Source organism: Stenella coeruleoalba (assembly GCF_951394435.1).
Source record: "Stenella coeruleoalba genome assembly, chromosome: 4".
In the NCBI taxonomy this organism is placed as follows: domain Eukaryota; kingdom Metazoa; phylum Chordata; class Mammalia; order Artiodactyla; family Delphinidae; genus Stenella; species Stenella coeruleoalba.
Genome location: NC_137149.1, coordinates 98409909 through 98434387, shown reverse-complemented (window position 1 = coordinate 98434387; position 24479 = coordinate 98409909). Strand labels below are relative to the sequence as shown.

Here is a 24479-nt window from a genome sequence, read left to right as displayed (position 1 = left end):
GTTTTCTAAATTTCAGACCCTGTTCTGTTCTGTAATTCAGTTCCTGTGTAGCCAAGTTTCCATTCCGTGTATTACTGATATCTTATGATGTTTCTTTTTCTGTGTGACTTATTTCAGTTCGAATCATCATACCTGAATCCACTCATTATGCTGCTATGGGCCTGATTACATAGATTTCATTGCTGAGTGATATTGCATTGTACGTAAGTACCACAAGTTCTTTATCCATTTTTTACTTTCTGCGATATTGAACTTGTACCTTAAACGAGGTTCTTGTAAACAGAGCCGTTCCAAACTTTGGGGTGGATGTGTCTTTTTGATGTTAATTTCCCTAAGCTATAGGACCATAAGTGGAAGTGCCCTAGGCTCTGTTGCTTTGTTTTTTAGATGTTTCAGGAAACACCATACACTTCTCCAGAGTGGCTGTTGGCAAATTACATCCCGCCCATCAGCATAAGAAGGCTCCCAGTTCTCCATGGCCTGTAGTGCCTTCATGGATTTTACACTTTTTTCAGATGGCCCTTTTGACCAGGTGGAAGTGAGACTTCATTGTAGTGCAGATTTCCTTTGCAAGCTTGCTTGGTTGGCCAAAAAGTGCGTATGCGTTTTTTCCTGAATATATTCAGGAAAAAACACATACGCCCTTTTTGGCCAAGTGCATCATTGTCGAGTTTCTGACTCTCTTGATATGCTTTCAATGCAATTCCAGTCTACCTCCTGAAATCGGTTTCCTGCATTCTGCCTTGCTTTCAATGCGTCTTCATAGCCTTACCTCAATATATTTTTTAAAAATAGTTGGCCTTTATAACTCTGCAGGTTTTTGAATTGCAGTGGTCCTTAGCTCCATTTTTTAGCTCTTATTTTTGTGGTCTTGCCCCATAACCACAGGATTCCTTGAAGCCCTATTTTTCTTCTGGGGCACCTTGCTGTGCCTTTGGTTAATTCATCTTACTGATGTGATATTAGAGTGACATGTGCCCATTGAAACCGCTACAGCTAGTTTCTCACTGGTTCCCCCTATTCCCATTCATCCTCTGCACTAACTGCAGACTGTGCGATACCAGAACTTAAAGGCATTGACTCCATGTGGGGATGTTGTTAGTAAAGCGGCTTGAATGTCGATCCGGAGCCCCAGGAGAGGAAAAATGAGGTGCGTTTTAGAAACCTTTCCCGATCATATGGTATACCAGTCGTTGGGTTTCCCAAGCATGGTTTAGCTGTAGGAAGATTCCCTTCAACCTGGAGTGTTGGGACCCTTGGACTGAGTAGCATGAAGTATTGCATTAAACTTTCGGCAGTTGCTCACCAAAGCTCACCAATCCTGTCAGCCCCAAGTGTCCAGCCTTATGTCTTATCCAGCTGTGGGTTTATATGTGGTCAATCCAGGTTGCATCACAGCCCCTGAGCGAATTTTGTAAGAATTTTTCTCTCTTTCATTGTTTCAGCATTTTGTTTTTAAAATTTATTTCTATAATGGGGTTTAGCTCCTTTTCACTGCTGTGTTTGTGCCACTCTGCACACACTTGATTCCCTTATGGAGATATATCAATACATGGGTTTTAAGATTCTTATTCCTCAGATATATTTCTCTGCGGTGTATAGGGTGTGTTGAGGCCTGTTCATTGAGCAAGGTGTAGATCTTGTCTAATACCTATTTGGTTTATTGAACGGTATCTGTGCTAATTTCAAACTCTGGTTTTATGCATCACCCCACCTCTCCTTTCCCCTTAAGCTGACATAAGTGTGTTTTCTAAATGTGAGACACTGTTCTGTTCTGTAATTCATTTCTTGTGCAGCCATATTTACCCTCCCTCTATAAGTGATATCTTATGATATGTTTCTTTTTCTGTTTGACTTATTTCAAGTAGTATTATCGGACCTAAATCCACTCTTTATCCTTCTACTAGCCTTATTACATTGATTTCATGGTGAAGAGATATTCCATTGTACATAAGTACCACATCTTCTTTATCCATTGTTCTCTTTCCTGGGATATTTAAGGTGTACTGAAGTTGAGGTTCTTGTAAACAGAGTAGCCCTAAACTGTGGTGTGCTTGTGTCTTGTTGATTTTTAGACTTCCCTAGATATACTCCCATGATTGGAAGTGTCCTATGCTCTGTAGCTCTGTTTTTTAGATGATTTAGGAACCACCATACACTTCTCCAGAGTGGCTCTCGGCAGTTCACACACTGCCCATCAGCGTATAAAGGCTCCCTGTTCTCCATGGCCTGTCCTGCATTTCTGGTTTTTACAATTTTTTAGGATGGCCCTTTTGACCGGTGGGAAGTGAGACTTCTTTGTTGTGCACATTTGCATTGCTTGCTTGCTTCGTTGCCCATAAAGTGCGTATGCGTTTTTTCCTGGATATAATCAGGAAAAAACGCATACGCCCTTTTGGGCCAACTGCATCATTGTCGAAATTCTGCCGCTTTTCATGTGCGTTAAAGACGAGTCCAATCGATCTCTTGAAATCTGTTTCTTGCAATTCTGTCTTGCATTCAGATCCTCTTCTTTGCCTTACCTCAACATATTTTTGGACGTTAGTTTTCATTTATAACTCTGCAGGTTTGTGAATTGCAGTGACCCTGAGCTCCATTTTTTAAGTTGCTCTTTTGTGAGCTGGCCTCAAACCCGCAGGATTGCTTCAGGCCCTATTTTGGCTCCGGCGAGGCAGGCTGAGCCTTTCTTTAATTCTTATTCTTAATGGGAAATTAGAGTGATATGTGCCCGTCCAAACCCCTACAACTCTTCTCTCATTGGTTCCCCCTCTTCCCGTTCATCCTCCTCACAATTTGCAAAATGTGTGAAACAGAAGTTTAAATGTGCTGATTCTCCAAGTGGGGAGATTCTAAGTAGCGTGGCTGGAATGGTGAACAGGAGCACCAGGAGAGGATAAATGAGGTGCATTTTAGACACATCTCCCGATCACATGGTGTACAGTCCTCTGGGTTTTCCATGCATGTTTTAGCTGTAGGAAGATCCCTTGAACCTGCAGATTTGGGACCCATTGAATGGGTACCAGGTAGTATTACTTTAAAGGGTGTGCATTTCCTCACCCAACCTCACATTTCTCTTAGCGCAAACAGTTTCCAGCCTTATGTCTCATCCTGCTGTGGGTCTAGATGTGTTCAATCCATGTTGCATCACCGTCCCTGAGGAAAAGTTGTAAGAGGTTTTCTCTGTCTCTCTGTCGTTTATTTTTTTCAATTTATTACTATATTGGTTACAGCTGATTTTCAAAGCTCTGTTTCTTGCTGCTGTACATCCACTTGATTCACGTACAGAGAGACATCAATAAATTCTTTTTCAGATTCTTACCAGTCGTATATATTCTTTTCCGGTGACTTGAGTGTGCTGAGTGCAGTTCTTTTAGCTACCGTGTAGGCCTTGTTGATTATCAGTTTGGTATTTGGAATGGTATCTTTGCTAATTTCAACCTCCTGGATGATGCCTCACCCCTCCCCACCTTTCCCGTTTAGCAGCCTTATGCGTGTTTTCTACATATTTGACTATGTTTTTGTTTTGTAATTTATTTCATGTGTAGCCATTTTGGATTCCACCTTTAAGTGATATCTTATGATATGTGTCTTTTTCTTTTTGAATTCTGTCACTTAGAATGATCATACGTAACTCCTCCGGAGTTGTTACAACTGGCCATATTTCATTGATTTCCAGGCTGAATAATATTCCACTCTACCTAAGTACCACATCTCTATCCATTTTTTCCCTCCAGAGACATTTAAGTTATATCCTAGTCGAGGATCTTTTAAACAGAGAGGGGGTAAACATTGGGGTGCCTGTGTCCTCTCGAGTTTTGTTTTTCCCAAGATATACGCCCATGAGTGCAAGTGCCCTATGCTCTGTAGCTCATTTTTTAGATGCTTTAGTAAACACAATACACTTCTCCAGAATGGCCGTTGGCAATATACATTTCCACTATAAGTCTCACAGGGCTCCCTCTTCTCGTTGCCCTGTCCTGCATTTCTGTTGTTTACGCTTTATGAGGATGGCTCTTCTGACTGATGCGAAGTGATATCTTTTGTGGTATTGACTTCCAGTGCCCACCTGTTTGGTTGGCTAAAAAAGTGTATGCCCTTTTCTTGAATATATACAGAAAAGAACGCATACACCCTTTTTGGCCAACTGCAATGTTGGCAATGTTCAGCTCCTTTTCTTGTGCTTAATGGCGAGTCCTTTCTACCTCCTCAAATCCCTTTCCTGCCATTCTCCCTTGCTTACAAGTCCTTTTCTCTGACTTTCCTCAAGACATTTTTCAGTGATGGATATTTTCAACTCTGCAGTTTTGTGAATTTTACTGCCCCTGAGTTCCATTGTTCAACTCGTGTTTATGGGAACTGGCCACAAAGCAGCGGGATTTCCTCAAGCCCTATACTGTTTCCATGGGCAACCCTAGCCTTTGGTCAATTCGTCTTCCTGATTGGAAATTAGAGTGACATGTGCCTGTCTGAACACCTAGGACTTGTCTCTCATTGTTCCTCATCCTTCCGCTTCATCCTCTGGACAAATTCCAAACTGTACGCAACAGGATGTTGACAGTGCTGACATCTCCAAGTGGGGAGACTGTTAGTAAAGACGCTGGAGGGGTGAACCCGAGCACCAGGAGATGAGGAGATGAGATGCCTTTTCCAAACTCTTCCCGATCAGACGGTATACCATCCTCTGGGTGTGACAGACATGTTTTAGCAGTAGGAAGAGTCCCATTCATGTAAGGAGAACACCAGGGCTTTTTCAAAATCAGTGTCTCCCCGAAACCCAAACTGGGGAAGTTTTTAAGCTACGGCTACACATATGTTCATTAAGGGCCTTGGGAAGTAGGCAGAGTCCAAACTTTAGATGATTGAAGTCTTCAGGGTCAGAAGCACTCACCACCAGCTTCCCTTAGGCTACACTTTAACTGTCATTGATAGATGATGTCAATAAAAATATCTATTCTTTTTCAGATTATTTCCCCTTATAGGTTATTGCAAAATGTTGAGTGTAGTTCCCTGTGCTATACAGTAGTTCCTTGTTGATGATCTATTTTATACATAGCAGTGTGTATGTGTTCATTCCAAACTGTTAATTTATCCCTCCTCCCACCTTTCCCCTTTGGTAATAATAAATTATAAGATTTTATACTTCTCAGAAATGGGGGAGCTGAAAGAGAGGTATCATTTTCAATGGAAAAGCATTTAAAACAAGATTGAAGGTTTAACCAAGATTATTAGATGTACATCCTTGGAAAGAAATCACTTTGTTTCTCTAATATTGACCTGACAAATAAGACAAACCTTTTCACTGAACTTGCTTATAAAAAGTGATGGAAATATCAAATGGAAGTGTTAAAAACATCTTATTTTACCCGAGCCTTATACACTGTTCTATGTTAACTACAGTTTGGCTCACACATCTGTTCATTGAGGTTACAATAGTCTCAATTTCTGTTACTGATCCTCCAGAGTGGACCCCAACAAGTGTCCCCCTGCCCAGTGTCATTGGGGCCAACAGATCGAGACTGAGTTTGGTTCACAAGCAAAGGAAACTTTATATTTTGATCAGAGAATGGAGAGGAGAGAGCATGCACTACCCCATGGGCTGTGGGCTGGGCTGCTGTGTAGAGATCCTGTCAGAGTCAGTGGGAGGGAGGGAGGCGGCGGAGCTCTCGAGGGCCGGGTTGGCTGTAGCTCAGGCTCTATATCGTGGAGTCTGCACTGGGCCCCAGGAGCTGAGGTGTCGACCCAGCCATTCTGCACTAGGAAATCTGGTCTGAAGTGCCGGGTGTGGAACCTCTGCATGCGGGACCCTAGGAGCACGTGAAATTAGACAAAGCACAAAGGATAAAAAAGGTTAGACTTGACTTTATTGCCCAGATTCTATTTTTATCTCCCAGGGATTTTTAATGGGCTTTGCTGGGGACAAACCCCTCCTCTGCCTTTTGTCCCGTTCCTCATTCTTGGAGTGCTGAGGGTGCAGACCCTTCTTCTGTAACTGCTGAGTGCTGAGTTGGGAGCCCTCATACCCTGGGGCGAGGGTCAGAGCTTCTCCCCAGCAGCCTCCCGGTGACGTTGATTGTCCCCAGGACCCCTGCCTCCCTGCTCGTCCACCTGAGCACCAGCATTGGAAGTGTTATAGATTCTAATGACCTTTAAGGGTCCAGGAAAGAGATGTGCAGAGACGCTGTGGGGGCCGGTTTCACCCCGCCCCACATTTGTTCGGCCACCTTAGGCTGACCGTCTCTGCCAGCCTAGATGCTCTGACCAGTAGTCTGCGCTTTCTTCAATTAGGCCCCTGAATTAACGTACAAACAGCACCAGGTGTCAGAGCCCTGCCCGCTCAACTCCCAGACAGTCCAGGGTCAGTGGTGATCAAGGACCATGATGGCTACTGAGTCAACAGCCTTTTGAAGTAAACAGGAGTCCAGCCGGTCTTATTGGCCACCATCATCACGGTGTCTGTAGGCTTTTCTATGGTGACAGTGTGGTATACTGTTCCCCCGCCAAGATTATTAGCTCCCCTCTGGGTGCAGTAAGTCCTGCAAGCAGTAGTCTACTCTTTTGGGACACACTCTTGTTGTTTTATGAGAGAAACTCCAGGTCAAGTGATGTTCACACGAGTCGTCATGGTGCCCTGTTGCCCCCGGTTATCTCTCTGGATGTTGGAGTTGGAGGGCCTCCTCACTCGAGGTTGGTGTGCCCACGGAGCGAACCCTGCAACTTCAGGGCATGGTTGGTGGTTAGGATCACCACGTGGGGTCCTTTTCCCTTAGGAAGGAGGTGGCCTTTTGGGCTGCTGATTTCCAGGTTTTTAGATACCGCCAGTATCTTGGCCAGATGTGGCAGTGGGCCAAGCCCCTTAGTGACCGTAGTTTATCCTACCTGGATGGCATTCTTGCATTGTTCCATTTCAAGTGGTCCCAGTTTTTGCACTAATTCTCCAATGGCGATTCACCTTTCACCGGGAATGTAAAGGTCAAAGGGTTTAGCTAAATTAGGGAGTTCCAGGGCAAGGGTCTGAATTGACTGCTCTTTCCATTCTTGAAAGGCCACTTCTGGATTCTATTCAAAAGGATCATCATCTTTTCCTTTCAGTGTTTCATATAGAGGCCCAGCTAGTAGACTGTAGCTAGGGATCCAGAAGCAGCAAACCCTGGCCTCCCCAGGAACCCCTAAGCTGTCTTCTAGTTTTAGAAAGGGGTAAGGCTGAAAATGGTTTCTTCCCTTTCCTGGGATGGGCTTCTCTGACCTTCTGTGAGAATGAAGCCCAGGCAGGTCACCGCAGTCTGTGATATTTGAGCTTTTTCTTGGACAACTTCTATCCTTTATTGGCTTGGTAGTTCAGAGGCCTCCTTAGTAGGGCTGGTGATCAGAATGTCATCTGCATATTGACGGAGGGTTTCCTTTTCCAGAGGTAGAACTTTTAGGTCTTTAGCTAAGCTTTCCCCAAAGATGGTGTGGGAATTTTTGCACCCTTGGGGCCAGACGGCCCGGAAGTATTGTTTTAGTTGTATGTTGAGTCCTGCCACTCACAAGCCAAAATTTCTTGTGACTCTGGGACTAATGGAATACAAAAGAAGGCATCACTGAAGACTAATACAGAATACCATGTCCTGGTGGTTGGTAGAATGACCAGCAGGGTGTAGGAATTAGGAGCAACTGGAGGTATATCCTCGGTGGCTTCACTGACTGTCCTGACATCCTTTACCAGGTCCCCAGCAGCCCATGGGGCTCTCGTGGTCAGACCAATCCCAGAATATGGAGCTCACCTGGGCAGGTACCCCACCCCCACCCCAGCCCACGGGGCTCTCGTGGTCAGGCCCCTCCCAGGATACAGAGCTACCCTTGCAGGTACCGTGGCAGGGCTGGGCACACAGGAACCGTGCACATAGCCCTCATTGCAGAGCACCCCCAGCTCACCTGTCGCTCAGAGCTGACACAGAGCACCTCAGAGCAGGACTTGAACTAACAAACAGCAGCTGCGACAGGTCTGTGACCCTGGGCATCACTCCGTGAGGCCTCCCTCCACCTGGTCTTCCAGAGACTTCCACTGCACCCGGGGCACCAGGCCTCTGTCTCCAACCACCACCCACCCCTCCTCTCCCTGACTCCTGGGTTCCTCTCATTAGGAGAGGGTTTTCTTGAAGTTGTCTCCCACTCATGGGCCAGATAAAATGATTAGAAAACAAGCCAAAGCTGCAGCCCCTTGTCTATCCTGACTCTCAGGAGCCCACACCTGTTCCTTGGACCTGGCCGGTTCAGCAAGTTCCATTTTCTGCAACTGTGAGCCCCTGAGGGGTGATGATTGGCTGACCTGGGCAGCCTTACCGTGCCGGCCAGCCCTCCCCAGGTGTGCCGTGGTTGAGATCAATATAAATACCACTCCAGGCAGCAAGAGCCCCTGCAGCCGTGCCTGACGCCATTTTCTCTGCCCTGTCAGCAGTCTCGGGGCTGGGCTGGTGGGAGGGAGTGAGAGGCCACGGCTTTGTGGGTGGCCCAGTGTGAGTGGGGCTCTGCTGGACTTTCTGCAGCAGTTGCCAGGCTGCCACCTGCTAAAGAAGAGGGTGTGTCACCCATACCTGCTGCTGGAATTTCTCCCTGGGCAGAGGTGAGGAAGGAAAAAAGCAGTGGGGGCAGGGACAGGACGGGTATCTCAGGCAGGGAAATGGAAATCTTCCAGAAGAGCACCCAGGGCCAGGACCATCCTGGCTGGCCTGCAGGCACCAAGTCGGCCGGCATGCTGTCACTCGTGTGGCTCTATGGCCCTTCCTCTAGGCTTTCAAGTCCTTGTATATATTCAGGTGTTTTACCTGGGACGGGTGGGAATAGTTCAGCAGCAACTGGCCTGGGGCTCAGCTCACGTTTACTCACAGATGCCTCGGCACGGTGCCCCAGCTTTGCAATGAGGACGCTTGTTGCGTGGGGGCTGCTGGCTGAATGGGAGACGATTCCCCACCACTGACCAACTTCAGAATTGTTTACAACTGGAGCAAGTGCCCTGATACGGTTTTCCTCTGTGTAACTGGTGGGTTCTGTGTTTTTTTTCTCTTTTTCGTTTTTGGTTCAAGGTAGATTTTATTCCTCTTTTTTGTATTTACAGATATAAGCATGGAAATAATTTATTCATATAAATACATGTATGTGCAGGGAATAATTGTTTTTTCTGTTTTATTTTTTAAATTTTATTTCTTTTTAATTTTGAATTTTATTTTATATTTTTATACAGCAGGTTCTTATTGGTTATCTATTTTATACATATAAATGTATACATGCCAATCCCAGTCTCTCAACTCCTCCCACCACCACCCCCCCCAACAGCTTTCCCCCCTTGTTGTCCATACGTTTGTTGTCTACATCTGTTGCTCTATTTATGCCTTGCAAAATGGTTAACCTGTACAGTTTTTCTAGGTTCCACATATATGCATGAATATACAAGATTTGTTTTTCTCTTTCTGACTTACTTCACTCTGTATGACAGTCTCTAGATCCATCGACGTCTCTACAAATGACCCAATTTCATTCCTTTTCATGGCTTAGTAATATTCCATTTTATATATGTGCCACAGCTTTATGCATTCGTCTGTCTGTGGGCATTTAGGTTGCTTCCATTACCTCGATATTGTAAATAGTGATGCAATGAACATTGCGGTGAATGACTCTTTTTGATTTATGGTTTTGTCTGGGTATATGTCCAGTACTGGGATTGCTGTATCATATGGTAATTCTATTGTTAGTTTCTTAAGAAATTCCATATTGTTCTCCATAATGACTGTATCAATTTATATTCCCAACAATAGTGGAAGAGGGTTCCTTTTCTCCACACCCTTTCCAGCATTTTTTGTTTGTAGATTTTCAATGATGCCTATTCTACCAGGTGTGAGGTGATACCTCATTGTTGAATCCATTTCGTTGAGCAAGGGGTAGCTCTTGTCTATTACATATTTGGCTTATGGAACAGTATCTGTGCTAATTTCAAACTCTGCTTTTATGCAGCACCCCAACTCACCTTCCCCCTTAAGCAGGCATAAGTTGGTTTTCTAAACTTGAGACCCTGTTCTGTTTTGTAATTCAGTTCATGTGTAGCCAAGTTCACATTCCGTGTATTAGTGATACCTTATGATGTTTCTTTTTCTGTGTGACTTATTTCACTTAGAATCATCGTGCCTCAATCCACTCATTATGCTGGTACGGGCCTGGTGACATAGATTTCATTGCTGAGTGGTATTCTGTTGTACATAAGTACCGCAACTTCTTTATCCATTATTTGCTCTCTGGGATATTTAACTTGTGCCGTAGAAGAGATTTCTGTAAAAAGAGCCGTCCCAAATTTTGGGGTTGCTGTGTCTTTTTGATATTAATTTCCCTAAGCTATAGGACCATAAGTGGAAGTGCCCTAGGCTCTGTTGCTTTGTTTTTTAGATGTTTCAGGAAACACCATACACTTCTCCCGAGTGGTTGTTGGCAATTTACATCCTGCCCATCAGCATAACAAGGCTCCCAGTTCTCCATGGCCTGTCCTGCCTTTCTGGGTTTTACACTTTTTTCAGATGGCCCTTTTGACCGGGGGGAAGTGAGACTTCATTGTAGTGCAGATTTCCTTTGCAAGCTTGCTTGGTTGGCCAAAAAGGGCGTATGCGTTTTTTCCTGAATATATTCAGGAAAAAACGCATACGCCCTTTTGGCCAAGTGCATCATTGTGGACGTTCTGCCTCTTTTCCTATGCTTTCAATGCAATTCCAGTCTACCTCCTGAAATCGGTTTCCTGCAATTCTGCCCCGCTTTCAAGTCCTCTTGGCAGCCTTACTTCAGTCTATTTTTGGACGATAGCTGTCATTTATAACTCTGCAGGTTTGTGAATTACAGAGCCCCTGAGCTCCTTTCTTCAACTCACTTTCTTGTGAGCTGGCCGCAACACCGCAGGATGGCTTCAGGCCCTAATCTGTTTCCGGCACGGCACGCTGAGCCTTTGGTTAATTCCTCTTCCTAGTGGGAAATGAGAGTTAAATTTGCCCGTTCAGACACCTCCAGCTAGTCTCTCATTGGTTCTCGCTATTCCTGTTCATCTTCCGCAGAAATTGCAAACTGGGCCAAACAGGAGGTTAAAGGCGCTGACTGTCCAAGTCGGGAGAGTGTTAGTAAAGCGTCTGGAATGTTGCACCCGAGTACCAGGGTATGAAAACTGAGACATATTTGAATACGTCTCCCGATCACATGGTTGATCATACTCTCGGTTCCACATGCATGTTTTAGCTGAAGGAAGAATACCTTAATCCTGGAGAGTTGAGACCCGTGGAATGGGTACCATGCAGTATGACTTCAAAGGGTCTTCATTTGCTCACCGAACCTCTCCAATCCTATCACTGCTGCATTTATGCCCCAGTACACACGCTTGATTCTCTTTCGGAGAAATAGCAATCCATAGGTTTTAAGATACTTACTAGTCAGGTACATTCTTAGGCGTTTAATATGCGGTGTTGAGTCCATTTCGTTGAGCAAGGAGTAGCTCTTGTCTGTTCCATATTTGGCTTAAGGAACTTTATCTGTGCTCATTTCAATCTCTGGTTTTATGCAGCACCCCAACTCACCTTTACTCTTAAGCAAGCATAAGTTGGTTTTCTAAATTTGAGACCCTGTTCTGTTTTGGAATTCAGTTCCTGTGTAGCCAAGTTTACATTCCGTGTATTAGTGATATCTTTTGATGTTTCTTTTTCTGTGTGACTTATTTCAGTTAGAATCATCCTACCTGAATCCACTCATTATGCTGTCACGGGCCTGATGACATAGATTTCATTGCTGAGTGATACTGCATTGTACGTAAGTACCACAAGTTCTTTATCCATTTTTCACTTTCTGTGATATTGAACTTGTACGGTAAACAAGGTTCTTGTAAACAGAGGCGTCCCAAACTTTGGGGTGGCTGTGTCTTTTTGATTTTAATTTCCCTAAGCTATAGGACCTTAAGTGGAAGTGCCCTAGGCTCTGCTGCTTTGTTTTTTAGATGTTTCAGGAAAAGCCATACACTTCTCCCGAGTATCTGTTGGCAATTTACATCCCGCCCATCAGCATAACAAGGCTCCCAGTTCTCCATGGCCTGTCCTGCCTTTCTGGATTTTACACTTTTTTCAGATGGCCCTTTTGACCGGGGAGAAGTGAGACTTCATTGTAGTGCAGATTTCCTTTGCAAGTTTGCTTGGTTGGCCAAAAAGGGCGTATGCGTTTTTTCCTGAATATATTCAGGAAAAAACGCATACGCCCTTTTTGGCCAAGTGCATCATTGTGGACGTTCTGCCTCTTTTCCTATGCTTTCAATGCAATTCCAGTCTACCTCCTGAAATCGGTTTCCTGCAATTCTGCCCCGCTTTCAAGTCCTCTTGGCAGCCTTACTTCAGTCTATTTTTGGACGATAGCTGTCATTTTTAACTCTGCAGGTTTGTGAATTACAGTGCCCCTGAGCTCCTTTCTTCAACTCGCTTTCTTGTGAGCTGGCCGCAACACCGCAGGATGGCTTCAGGCCTTAATCTGGTTCCGGCATGGCTCGCTGAGCCTTTGGTTAATTCCTCATCCTGGTGGGAAATGAGAGTTAAATTTGCCCATCCAGACACCTCCAGCTAGCCTCTCATTGGTTCTCGCTATTCCTGTTCATCTTCCGCAGAAATTGCAAACTGTGTCAAACAGGAGTTTAAAGGCGCTGACTCTCCAACTGGGGAGAGTGTTAGTAAAGCGTCTAGAATGTTGCACCCGAGTACCAGGGGAGGAAAAGTGAGACATATTTGAACACGTCTCCCGATCACATGGTTGATCATACTCTGGGTTCCACATGCATGTTTTAGCTGAAGGAAGAATACCTAAGACCTGGGTAGTTGAAACCCGTGGAATGGGTACCATGCAATATGACGTCAAAAGGTCTTCATTTGCTCACCGAACCTCTCCAATCCTATCACTGCTGCGTTTATGCCCCTGTACACATGCTTGATTCTCTTTCGGAGCCATAGCAATCTATAGGTTTTAAGATACTTACTAGTCAGGTACATTCTTAGGCGTTTAATATGCGGTGTTGAGTCCATTTCGTTGAGCAAGGAGTAGCTCTTGTCTATTCCATATTTGGCTTAAGGAACTTTATCTGTGCTCATTTCAATCTCTGGTTTTATGCAGCACCCCAACTCACCTTTCCCCTTAAGCAAGCATAAGTTGGTTTTCTAAATTTGAGACCCTGTTCTGTTCTATAATTCAGTTCCTGTGTAGCCAAGTTTACATTCCGTGTATTAATGATATCTTATGATGTTTCTTTTTCTGTGTGACTTATTTCAGTTAGAATCATCATACCTGAATCCACTCATTGTGCTGCTAAGGGCCTGATGACACAGATTTCATTGCTGAGTGATATTGCTTTGTAAGTAAATACCACAACTTCTTTATCCATTTTTCACTTTCTGCGATGTTGAACTTGTACTGTAAACGAGGTTCTTGTAAACAGAGCCGTTCCAAACTTTGGGGTGGCTGTGTCTTTTTGATTTTAATTTCCCTAAGCTATAGGACCATAAGTGGAAGTGCCCTAGGTTCTGTTGCTTTGTTTTTTAGATGTTTCAGGAAACACCATACACTTCTCCCAAGTGGTTGTTGGCAATTTACATCCCGCCCATCAGCATAACAAGGCTCCAAGTTCTCCATGGCCTGTCCTGCCTTTCTGGATTTTACACTTTTTTCAGATGGCCCTTTTGACCGGGGGGAAGTGAGACTTCATTGTAGTGCAGATTTCCTTTGCAAGCTTGCTTGGTTGGCCAAAAAGGGCGTATGCGTTTTTTCCTGAATATATTCAGGAAAAAATGCATACGCCCTTTTTGGCCAAGTGCATCATTGTGGACGTTCTGCCTCTTTTCCTATGCTTTCAATGCAATTCCAGTCTACCTCCTGAAATCGGTTTCCTGCAATTCTGCCCCGCTTTCAAGTCCTCTTGGCAGCCTTACTTCAGTATATTTTTGGACGATAGCTGTCATTTATAACTCTGCAGATTTGTGAATTACAGTGCCCCTGAGTTCCTTTCTTCAACTCGCTTTCTTGTGACCTGGCCGCAACACCGCAGGATGGATTCAGGCCCTAATCTGGTTCCGGCACGGCACGCTGAGCCTTTGGTTATTTCCTCTTCCTGGTGGGAAATGAGAGTTAAATTTGCCCGTCCAGACACCTCCAGCTAGTCTCTCATTGGTTCTCGCTATTCCTGTTCATCTTCTGCAGAAATTGCAAACTGGGCCAAACAGGAGGTTAAAGGCGCTGACTCTCCAAGTCGGGAGAGTGTTAGTAAAGCGTCTGGAATTTTTTACCCGAGTACCAGGGTACGAAAACTGAGACATATTTGAACACGTCTCCCGATCACATGGTTGATCATACTCTAGGTTCCACATGCATGTTTTAGCTGAAGGAAGAATACCTTAAACCTGGGTAGTTGAAACCCGTGGAATGGGTACCATGCAATATGACTTCAAAGGGTCTTCATTTGCTCACCGAACCTCTCCAATCCTATCACTGCTGCGTTTATGCCCCTGTACACATGCTTGATTCTCTTTCGGAGACATAGCAATCCATAGGTTTTAAGATACTTACTAGTCAGGTACATTCTTAGGCGTTTAATTTGGGGTGTTGAGTCCATTTCGTTGAGCAAGGAGTAGCTCTTGTCTATTCCATATTTGGCTTAAGGAACTTTATCTGTGCTCATTTCAATCTCTGGTTTTATGCAGCACCCCAACTCACCTTTCACCTTAAGCAAGCATAAGTTTGTTTTCTAAATTTGAGAACCTGTTCTGTTTTGGAATTCAGTTCCTCTGTAGCCAAGTTTACATTCCGTGTATTAGTGATATCTTTTGATGTTTCTTTTTCTGTGTGACTTATTTCAGTTAGAATCATCGTACCTGAATCCACTCATTATGCTGCTACGGGCCTGATGACATAGCTTTCATTGCTGAGTGATACTGCACTGTACGTAAGTACCACAAGTTCTTTATCCATTTTTCACTTTCTGTGATATTGAACTTGTACGGAAAACGAGGTTCTTGTAAACAGAGGCGTCCCAAACTTTGGGGTGGCTGTGTCTTTTTGATTTTAATTTCCCTTAGCTATAGGACCATAAGTGGAAGTGCCCTAGGCTCTGTTGCTTTGTTTTGTAGATGTTTCAGGAAACACCATACACTTCTCCCGAGTGTCTGTTGGCAGTTTACATCCCGCCCATCAGCATAACAAGGCTCCCAGTTCTCCATGGCCTGTTGCCTTTCTGGATTTTGCACTTTTTTCAGATGGCCCTTTTGACCGGGGGGAAGTGAGACTTCATTGTAGTGCAGATTTCCTTTGCAAGCTTGCTTGGTTGGCCAAAAAGTGCGTATGCGTTTTTTCCTGAATATATTCAGGAAAAAACGCATACGCCCTTTTGGCCAAGTGCATCATTGTGGACGTTCTGCCTCTTTTCCTATGCTTTCAATGCAATTCCAGTCTACCTCCTGAAATCGGTTTCCTGCAATTCTGCCCCGCTTTCAAGTCCTCTTGGCAGCCTTACTTCAGTCTATTTTTGGACGATAGCTGTCATTTATAACTCTGCAGGTTTGTGAATTACAGTGCCCCTGAGCTCCTTTCTTCAACTCGCTTTCTTGTGACCTGGCCGCAACACCGCAGGATGGCTTCAGGCATTAATCTGGTTTCAGCCCGGCATGCTGAGCCTTTGGTTAATTCCTCTTCCTGGTGGGAAATGAGAGTTAAATTTGCCCGTCCAGACACCTCCAGCTAGCCTCTCATTGGTTCCCGCTATTCCTGTTCATCTTCCACAGAAATTGCAAACTGGGCCAAACAGGAGGTTAAAGGGACTGACTCTCCAAGTCGGGAGAGTGTTAGTAAAGCGTCTGGAATGTTGCACCCGAGTACCAGGGGAGGAAAACTGAGACATATTTGAACACGTCTCCCGTTCACATGGTTGATCATACTCTGGGTTCCACATGCATGTTTTAGCTGAAGGAAGAATACCTTAAACCTGGAGAGTTGAGACCCGTGTAATGGGTACCATGCAATATGACTTCAAAGGGTCTTCATTGCTCACCGAACCTCTCCAATCCTATCACTGCTGCGTTTATGCCCCTGTACACATGCTTGATTCTCTTTCGGAGACATAGCAATCCATAGGTTTTAAGATACTTACTAGTCAGGTACATTCTTAGGCGTTTAATATGCGGTGTTGAGTCCATTTCGTTGAGCAAGGAGTAGCTCTTGTCTATTCCATATTTGGCTTAAGGAACTTTATCTGTGCTCATTTCAATCTCTGGTTTTATGCAGCACCCCAACTCACCTTTCACCTTAAGCAAGCATAAGTTGGTTTTCTAAATTTGAGACCCTGTTCTGTTTTGGAATTCAGTTCCTCTGTAGCCAAGTTTACATTCCATGTATTAGTGATATCTTTTGATGTTTCTTTTTCTGTGTGACTTATTTCAGTTAGAATCATCGTACCTGAATCCACTCATTATGCTGCTACGGGCCTGATGACATAGATTTCATTGCTGAGTGATACTGCACTGTACGTAAGTACCACAAGTTCTTTATCCATTTTTCACTTTCTGTGATATTGAACTTGTACGGTAAACGAGGTTCTTGTAAACAGAGGCGTCCCAAACTTTGAGGTGGCTGTGTCTTTTTGATTTTAATTTCCCTTAGCTATAGGACCATAAGTGGAAGTGCCCTAGGCTCTGTTGCTTTGTTTTGTAGATGTTTCAGGAAACACCATACACTTCTCCTGAGTGTCTGTTGGCAGTTTACATCCCGCCCATCAGCATAACAAGGCTCCCAGTTCTCCATGGCCTGTTGCCTTTCTGGATTTTGCACTTTTTTCATGTGGCTCTTTTGACCGGGGGGAAGTGAGACTTCATTGTAGTGCAGATTTCCTTTGCAAGCTTGCTTGGTTGGCCAAAAAGTGCGTATGCGTTTTTTCCTGAATATATTCAGGAAAAAACGCATACGCCCTTTTTGGCCAAGTGCATCATTGTGGACGTTCTGCCTCTTTTCCTATGCTTTCAATGCAATTCCAGTCTACCTCCTGAAATCGGTTTCCTGCAATTCTGCCCCGCTTTCAAGTCCTCTTGGCAGCCTTACTTCAGTCTATTTTTGGACAATAGCTGTCATTTATAACTCTGCGGGTTTGTGAATTACAGTGCCCCTGAGCTCCTTTCTTCAACTCGCTTTCTTGTGAGCTGGCCGAAACACCGCAGGATGGCTTCAGGCCCTAATCTGGTTCTGGCACGGCACGCTGAGCCTTTGGTTATTTCCTCCTCCTGGTGGGAAATGAGAGTTAAATTTGCCCGTCCAGACACCTCCAGCTAGTCTCTCATTGGTTCTCGCTATTCCTGTTCATCTTCCGCAGAAATTGCAAACTGGGCCAAACAGGAGGTTAAAGGGACTGACTCTCCAAGTCGGAAGAGTGTTAGTAAAGCGTCTGGAATGTTGCACCCGAGTACCAGGGTACGAAAACTGAGACATATTTGAACACGTCTCCCGATCACATGGTTGATCATACTCTGGGTTCCACATGCATGTTTTAGCTGAAGGAAGAATACCTAAAACCTGGGTAGTTGAAACCCGTGGAATGGGTACCATGCAATATGACTTCAAAGGGTCTTCATTTGCTCACCGAACCTCTCCAACCCTATCAGTGCTGCGTTTATGCCCCTGTACACATGCTTGATTCTCTTTCGGAGACATAGCAATCCATAGGTTTTAAGATACTTACTAGTCAGGTACATTCTTAGGCGTTTAATATGCGGTGTTGAGTCCATTTCGTTGAGCAAGGAGTAGCTCTTGTCTATTCCATATTTGGCTTAAGGAACTTTATCTGTGCTCATTTCAATCTCTGGTTTTATGCAGCAACCCCACTCACCTTTACCCTTAAGCAAGCATAAGTTTGTTTTCTAAATTTGAGAACCTGTTCTGTTTTGGAATTCAGTTCCTGTGTAGCCAAGTTTACATTCCGTGTATTACTGATATCTTATGATGTTTCTTTTTCTGTGTGACTTATTTCAGTTAGAATCATCATACCTGAATCCACTCATTGTGCTGCTAAGGGCCTGATGACACAGATTTCATTGCTGAGTGATATTGCTTTGTAAGTAAATACCTCAACTTCTTTATCCATTTTTCACTTTCTGCGATGTTGAACTTGTACTGTAAACGAGGTTCTTGTAAACAGAGGCGTCCCAAACTTTGGGGTGGCTGTGTCTCTTTTATTTTAATTTCCCTAAGCTATAGGACCATAAGTGGAAGTGCCCTAGGCTCTGTTGCTTTGGTTTTTAGATGTTTCAGGAAACACCATACACTTCTCCCGAGTGGTTGTTGGCAATTTACATCCCGCCCATCAGCATAACAAGGCTCCCAGTTCTCCATGGCCTGTCCTGCCTTTCTGGATTTTACACTTTTTTCAGATGGCCCTTTTGACCGGGGGGAAGTGAGACTTCATTGTAGTGCAGATTTCCTTTGCAAGCTTGCTTGGTTGGCCGAAAAGGGCGTATGTGTTTTTTCCTGAGTATATTCAGGAAGTGCATATGGCCAAGTGCATCATTGTGGACGTTCTGCCTCTTTTCCTATGCTTTCAATGCAATTCCAGTCTACCTCCTGAAATCGGTTTCCTGCAATTCTGCCCCGCTTTCAAGTCCTCTTGGCAGCCTTACTTCAGTATATTTTTGGACGATAGCTGTCATTTATAACTCTGCAGGTTTGTGAATTACAGTGCCCCTGAGCTCCTTTCTTCAACTCGCTTTCTTTTGAGCTGGCCGCAACACCGCAGGATGGCTTCAGGCCCTAATCTGGTTCCGGTACGGCACACTGAGCCTTTGGTTATTTCCTCTTCCTGGTGGGAAATGAGAGTTAAATTTGCCCGTCCAGACACCTCCAGCTAGCCTCTCATTGGTTCTCGCTATTCCTGTTCATCTTCCGCAGAAATTGCAAACTGGGCCAAACAGGAGGTTAAAGGCGCTGACTCTCCAAGTGGGGAGAGTGTTAGTAAAGCGTCTGGAATGTTGCACCCGAGTACCAGGGGAGGAAAACTGAGACATATTTGAACACGTCTCCCAATCACATGGTTGATCATACTCTGGGTTCCACATGCATGTTTTAGCTGAAGGAAGAATACCTAAAACCTGGGTAGTTGAAACCCGTGGAATGGGTACCATGCAATATGACTTCAAAGGGTCTTCATTTGCTCACCGAACCTCTCCAACCCTATCAGTGCTGCGTTTATGCCCCTGTACACATGCTTGATTCTCTTTCGGAGACATAGCAATCCATAGGTTTTAAGATACTTACTAGTCAGGTACATTCTTAGGCGTTTAATATGCGGTGTTGAGTCCATTTCGTTGAGCAAGGAGTAGCTCTTGTCTATTCCATATTTGGCTTAAGGAACTTTATCTGTGCTCATTTCAATCTCTGGTTTTATGCAGCAACCCCACTCACCTTTACCCTTAAGCAAGCATAAGTTTGTTTTCTAAATTTGAGAACCTGTTCTGTTTTGGAATTCAGTTCCTGTGTAGCCAAGTTTACATTCCGTGTATTACTGATATCTTATGATGTTTCTTTTTCTGTGTGACTTATTTCAGTTAGAATCATCATACCTGAATCCACTCATTGTGCTGCTAAGGGCCTGATGACACAGATTTCATTGCTGAGTGATATTGCTTTGTAAGTAAATACCACAACTTCTTTATCCATTTTTCACTTTCTGCGATGTTGAACTTGTACTGTAAACGAGGTTCTTGTAAACAGAGCCGTTCCAAACTTTGGGGTGGCTGTGTCTTTTTGATTTTAATTTCCCTAAGCTATAGGACCATAAGTGGAAGTGCCCTAGGCCCTGTTGCTTTGTTTTTTAGATGTTTCAGGAAACACCATACACTTCTCCCAAGTGTCTGTTGGCAAATTACATCCCGCCCATCAGCATAACAAGGCTCCCAGTTCTCCATGGCCTGTTCCCTTTCTGGATTTTACACTTTTTTCAGATGGCTCTTTTGACCAGGGGGAAGTGAGACTTCATTGTAGTGCAGATTTCCTTTGTAAGCTTGCTTGGTTGGCCAAAAAGGGCGTATGCGTTTTTTCCTGAATATATTCAGGAAAAAACGCATACACCCTTTTTGGCCAAGTGCATCATTGTGGACGTTCTGCCTCTTTTCCTATGCTTTCAATGCAATTCCAGTCTACCTCCTGAAATCGGTTTCCTGCAATTCTGCCCCGCTTTCAAGTCCTCTTGGCAGCCTTACTTCAGTATATTTTTGGACGATAGCTGTCATTTATAACTCTGCAGGTTTGTGAATTACAGTGCCCCTGAGCTCCTTTCTTCAACTCGCTTTCTTGTGAGCTGGCCGCAACACCACAGGATGGCTTCAGGCCCTAATCTGGTTCTGGCACGGCACGCTGAGCCTTTGGTTAATTCCTCTTCCTGGTGGGAAATGAGAGTTAAATTTGCCCGTCCAGACACCTCCAGCTAGCCTCTCATTGGTTCTCGCTATTCCTGTTCATCTTCCGCAGAAATTGCAAACTGGGCCAAACAGGAGGTTAAAGGGACTGACTCTCCAAGTCGGGAGAGTGTTAGTAAAGCGTCTGGAATGTTGCACCCGAGTACCAGGGGAGGAAAACTGAGACATATTTGAACACGTCTCCCGATCACATGGTTGATCATACTCTGGGTTCCACATGCATGTTTTAGCTGAAGGAAGAATACCTAAAACCTGGGTAGTTGAAACCCGTGGAATGGGTACCATGCAATATGACTTCAAAGGGTCTTCATTTGCTCACCGAACCTCTCCAACCCTATCAGTGCTGCGTTTATGCCCCTGTACACATGCTTGATTCTCTTTCGGAGACATAGCAATCCATAGGTTTTAAGATACTTACTAGTCAGGTACATTCTTAGGCGTTTAATATGCGGTGTTGAGTCCATTTCGTTGAGCAAGGAGTAGCTCTTGTCTATTCCATATTTGGCTTAAGGAACTTTATCTGTGCTCATTTCAATCTCTGGTTTTATGCAGCACCCCAACTCACCTTTCCCCTTAAGCAAGCATAAGTTGGTTTTCTAAATTTGAGACCCTGTTCTGTTCTGTAATTCAGTTCCTGTGTAGCCAAGTTTACATTCCGTGTATTACTGATATCTTATGAGGTTTCTTTTTCTGTGTGACTTATTTCAGTTAGAATCATCATACCTGAATCCACTCATTGTGCTGCTAAGGGCCTGATGACACAGATTTCATTGCTGAGTGATATTGCTTTGTAAGTAAATACCACAACTTCTTTCTCCATTTTTCACTTTCTGCAATGTTGAACTTGTACTGTAAACGAGGTTCTTGTAAACAGAGCCATTCCAAACTTTGGGGTGGCTGTGTCTTTTTGATTTTAATTTCCCTAAGCTATAGGACCATAAGTGGAAGTGCCCTAGGTTCTGTTGCTTTGTTTTTTAGATGTTTCAGGAATCACCATACACTTCTCCCGAGTGGTTGTTGGCAATTTACATCCCGCCCATCAGCATAACAAGGCTCCCAGTTCTCCATGGCCTGTCCTGCCTTTCTGGATTTTACACTTTTTTCAGATAGCCCTTTGGACCGGGGGGAAGTGAGACTTCATTGTAGTGCAGATTTCCTTTGCAAGCTTGCTTGGTTGGCCAAAAAGGGCGTATGCGTTTTTTCCTGAATATATTCAGGAAAAAACGCATACGCCCTTTTTGGCCAAGTGCATCATTGTGGACGTTCTGCCTCTTTTCCTATGCTTTCAATGCAATTCCAGTCTACCTCCTGAAATCGGTTTCCTGCAATTCTGCCCCGCTTTCAAGTCCTCTTGGCAGCCTTACTTCAGTCTATTTTTGGACGATAGCTGTCATTTATAACTCTGCAGGTTTGTGAATTACAGTGCCCCTGAGCTCCTTTCTTCAACTCACTTTCTTGTGAGCTGGCCGAAACACCGCAGGATGGCTTCAGGCCCTAATCTGGTTCTGGCACGGCATGCTGAGCCTTTGGTTATTTCCTCCTCCTGGTGGGAAATGAGAGTTAAATTTGCCCGTTCAGACACCTCCAGCTAGTCTCTCATTGGTTCTCGCTATTCCTGTTCATCTTCCGCAGAAATTGCAAACTGGGCCAAACAGGAGGTTAAAGGGACTGACTCTCCAAGTCGGAAGAGTGTTAGTAAAGCGTCTGGAATGTTGCACCCGAGTACCAGGGTACGAAAACTGAGACATATTTGAACACGTCTCCCGATCACATGGTTGATCATACTCTAGGTTCCACATGCATGTTTTAGCTGAAGGAAGAATACCTTAAACCTGGGTAGTTGAAACCCGTGGAATGGGTACCATGCAATATGACTTCAAAGGGTCTTCATTTGCTCACCGAACCTCTCCAATCCTATCACTGCTGCGTTTATGCCCCTGTACACATGCTTGATTCTCTTTCGGAGACATAGCAATCCATAGGTTTTAAGATACTTACTAGTCAGGTACATTCTTAGGCGTTTAATATGGGGTGTTGAGTCCATTTCGTTGAGCAAGGAGTAGCTCTTGTCTATTCCATATTTGACTTAAGGAACTTTATCTGTGCTCATTTCAATCTCTGGTTTTATGCAGCACCCCAACTCACCTTTCCCCTTAAGCAAGCATAAGTTGGTTTTCTAAATTTGAGACCCTGTTCTGTTCTGTAATTCAGTTCCTGTGTAGCCAAGTTTACATTCCGTGTATTACTGATATCTTATGATGTTTCTTTTTCTGTGTGACTTATTTCAGTTAGAATCATCATACCTGAATCCACTCATTGTGCTGCTAAGGGCCTGATGACACAGATTTCATTGCTGAGTGATATTGCTTTGTAAGTAAATACCACAACTTCTTTATCCATTTTTCACTTTCTGGATGTTGAACTTGTACTGTAAACGAGGTTCTTGTAAACAGAGCCGTTCCAAACTTTGGGGTGGCTGTGTCTTTTTGATTTTAATTTCCCTAAGCTATAGGACCATAAGTGGAAGGGCCCTAGGTTCTGTTGCTTTGTTTTTTAGATGTTTCAGGAAACACCATACACTTCTCCCGAGTGGTTGTTGGCAATTTACATCCCGCCCATCAGCACAACAAGGCTCCCAGTTCTCCATGGCCTGTCCTGCCTTTCTGGATTTTACACTTTTCTCAGATGGCCCTTTTGACCGGGGGGAAGTGAGACTTCATTGTAGTGCAGATTTCCTTTGCAAGCTTGCTTGGTTGGCCAAAAAGGGCGTATGCGTTTTTTCCTGAATATATTCAGGAAAAAACGCATACGCCCTTTTTGGCCAAGTGCATCATTGTGGACGTTCTGCCTCTTTTCCTATGCTTTCAATGCAATTCCAGTCTACCTCCTGAAATCGGTTTCCTGCAATTCTGCCCCGCTTTCAAGTCCTCTTGGCAGCCTTACTTCAGTATATTTTTGGACGATAGCTGTCATTTATAACTCTGCAGGTTTGTGAATTACAGTGCCCCTGAGCTCCTTTCTTCAACTCGCTTTCTTGTGAGCTGGCCGCAACACCGCAGGATGGCTTCAGGCCCTAATCGGGTTCCGGCATGGCACGCTGAGCCTTTGGTTAATTCCTCTTCCTGGTGGGAAATGAGAGTTAAATTTGCCCGTCCAGACACCTCCAGGTAGCCTCTCATTGGTTCTCGCTATTCCTGTTCATCTTCCGCAGAAATTGCAAACTGGGCCAAACAGGAGGTTAAAGGGACTGACTCTCCAAGTCGGGAGAGTGTTAGTAAAGCGTCTGGAATGTTGCACCCGAGTACCAGGGTACGAAAACTGAGACATATTTGAACACGTCTCCCGATCACATTGTTGATCATACTCTAGGTTCCACATGCATGTTTTAGCTGAAGGAAGAATACCTTAAACCTGGATAGTTGAAACCCGTGGAATGGGTACCATGCAATATGTCTTCAAAGGGTCTTCATTTGCTCACCGAACCTCTCCAATCCTATCACTGCTGCGTTTATGCCCCTGTACACATGCTTGATTCTCTTTCGGAGACATAGCAATCCATAGGTTTTAAGATACTTACTAGTCAGGTACATTCTTAGGCGTTTAATATGGGGTGTTGAGTCCATTTCGTTGAGCAAGGAGTAGCTCTTGTCTATTCCATATTTGACTTAAGGAACTTTATCTGTGCTCATTTCAATCTCTGGTTTTATGCAGCACCCCAACTCACCTTTCCCCTTAAGCAAGCATAAGTTGGTTTTCTAAATTTGAGACCCTGTTCTGTTCTGTAATTCAGTTCCTGTGTAGCCAAGTTTACATTCCGTGTATTACTGATATCTTATGATGTTTCTTTTTCTGTGTGACTTATTTCAGTTAGAATCATCATACCTGAATCCACTCATTGTGCTGCTAAGGGCCTGATGACACAGATTTCATTGCTGAGTGATATTGCTTTGTAAGTAAATACCACAAATTCTTTATCCATTTTTCACTTTCTGCGATGTTGAACTT

The 24479-nt window shown here is 44.3% G+C and overlaps 1 long non-coding RNA gene across 1 annotated transcript in view; it reads left to right on the top strand.

The window, feature by feature from the left end:
- LOC307185421 overlaps window positions 1-24479 on the top strand; it is a 1499986-nt gene that overhangs the window by 316333 nt on the left and 1159174 nt on the right. The window lies entirely within an intron of this gene.